Below are 2,509 nucleotides of genomic sequence, written 5' to 3'. Positions count from 1 at the left end.
GTGCAGCCAGAGTGCTCCTTGGAGGCCAGGATGGCTAAGCTTCGTCTGCCATACTTTGGACATATTGTCCGGAGGGAACAGTCGTTGGAGAAGGATGTCATGCTGGGTAAGATGGAGGGTCAGAGAAAGAGAGGAAGACCCCCAATGAGATGGATTGCCCAGGTGGCATCATTGATGGCATCGAGTGTAGCGGCAGTAGTGAGATTGGCCCAGGATCTGACATTGTTTCATTCTGCTGTGCATGGGGTCGCTATGAGTCGGTTCACACTCCATGGCATCTGAGAGAAAAAAATACAGGGTTGTTCTGATTCAGAACTGACTTGACAACAGTTATGAACAGCAACAACATCTGTCTCTATTTAAATCAATAGTTAAATCAGCAATCTGGCTGCTACAAAGCCTAGGTGAATGATGGACAATTTCGGTGGATTTCTGTAAATTTAAGTAAGCAATCATCTCAGTTGTAGCTGTTGGACTGGATATGGTGTCTTTCCCAGATCATATCATAGCCTCTGATGGATAAACTGAGGATTATTTTCAGTAACACTCATGAAGAAGGATAGATACACGATTACATAGCGTGGTCAACAGTAGACAGTTAGGGTCTTGTCCTGGAGCTATGTCAATTTTTCTGTTTCTGTCAAAATAGAGTCAAAAGAAACCTTCCCATTTAGACCTTCCACTGAATATCACATATGTTAATGATAGCAGACTAAGTAGAGTTGGTGAAGAAGCAGCAGCCTGTGCTGTGCATGCGTTGGTAAGGAACACGAGTTCCAGAGAATGAGAGATAAACCCTACAATGATTTAGAAGCCAGCTACAAGTGGAGAAATATTTAGAGGTCTACTGGTGTGGCGCTGTGGGTTAATGTGCCAGACTGCAAAGCCATTTGAATTGCAAAGTCTGTGGTTCAAGCTCATCAGCTGCTCCTTAGAAACCCTCTACAGTAGACCTCTCATTCAAATTAAAGGGTAAGATACTACATCGTGCACTCCTCCCAGTAGGAACCATAGCCTCACACATTGTTGTTGTTAGGTATTGTCAAGTCACCAACTCATAGCAACTTTATGCACAAGAGAAGGAAACACTGCCCAGTTCTGAGCCATGATATCCTTTTCCAGGGAATGATTCCTGACAATATGTCCAACATATGAGAGATAAAGGGGCTTTCAAGGAGCACTCTGGCTGTACTTCTTCCAACACAGATTTGTTTGTTCTTTTGGTGGTCTTTGGTACTTTTAATATTCTCCTCCAATGCCATAACCCATATGCATTAATTCTTGTACAGTCTTCTTGATTCACTGTCCAACTTTCACATGCATATGAGATTATTGAAAATACCATGTCTTGAGTCAGGTGCATCTTAGTCCTCAAACTGACATTTTTGATCTTCAACACTTTAAAGAGGTCTTGTCCAGCAGATGTACCTAATGCAATACATCATTTGATTTCTTGACTGCTGCTTCCATGAGTGTTGATAGTTGATCCAAGAAGAATGAAGTCCTAGACAACTTCAATCTCCTCTCCATTTATCTTGATGTACTTATTGGTCCAGAGGTGAAGATTTTTGTTTTCTTTACATTGCGGTGCAACCCACACCAAAGGCTTTGGTCTTTGATCTCCAACAGTAAGTATTTTAAGTCCTCTTCTTTTTCAGCAAGCAAAGTTTTGTTATCTGCATATCGCAGGTTGTTAATGAGCTTCTTCCAACCCGGATGCCAGGTTCTTCTTCATATAATCCAGCTTCTAAAATTATTTGCTCAGCATGCAGCTTGAATAAGTATAGTGAAAGAATATAACCCTCGCACACACCTTTGCTAATTTTAAACCAGTCAGTGTTCCCTTGTTCCATTCAAACAATTGCTTCTTGGTCTATGTAGAGGTTCCTCATGAGCACAATTAAGTGTTCTGGAATACTCATTCTCTGCAATGTTATCCATACCTCATTATGATCCACACAGTCGAAAGCCTTTGTGTAGTCAATAAAACAGGTAAACATCTTTCTGGCATTCTCTGCTTTCAGCCAAAATCCTTTTAATGTCAACAATTACATCTCTTGTTCCATTTCCTCTTCTGAATCTGACTTGAACCTCTGGAAGTTCTCTGTCACTGCATTGCTGCAGCTGTTTCTGAATTACATTTAACAAAATTTTACTTGCATGTGATATTAATGATATTATACAATGATTTCCACATTCCACTGGATCACCTCTCTTAGAAATGTGCGCAAATATGGGTCTCTTTCAATACGTTGGCCAGATAGCTGTCTTTGAAATTTCTTGGTAAAGATGAGTGAATGCCTCCAGTGCCACATCAGTTTGTTGAAAGATTTCAATTTGTATTCCATCAATTCCTGGAGCCTTGTTCTTTGCCAATGCCTTCAATGCATCTTGGACTTCTTCCTTCAGTATCATTGGCTCTTGATCATATATATGCTGCCTTTTGAAATGGTTGAACATCGACCATTTCTTTTTGGTACAGTGACTCTGTGTATTCCTTCCATTTTCT

General features: G+C 40.6%; 1 pseudogene; it reads right to left on the bottom strand.

Moving 5' to 3' along the window:
- LOC102838243 overlaps window positions 1-986 on the bottom strand; it is a 3,971-nt pseudogene extending 2,985 nt beyond the window's left edge.
- Between the last annotated feature and the right edge of the window lie 1,523 nt (window positions 987-2,509).

This window comes from Chrysochloris asiatica, unplaced genomic scaffold (genome assembly GCF_000296735.1).
Source record: "Chrysochloris asiatica unplaced genomic scaffold, ChrAsi1.0 scaffold00117, whole genome shotgun sequence".
In the NCBI taxonomy this organism is placed as follows: Eukaryota; Metazoa; Chordata; class Mammalia; order Afrosoricida; family Chrysochloridae; genus Chrysochloris; species Chrysochloris asiatica.
The sequence above is the reverse complement of the archived record's forward strand: the minus strand, read 5'-3'. Positions and strand labels throughout refer to the sequence as shown.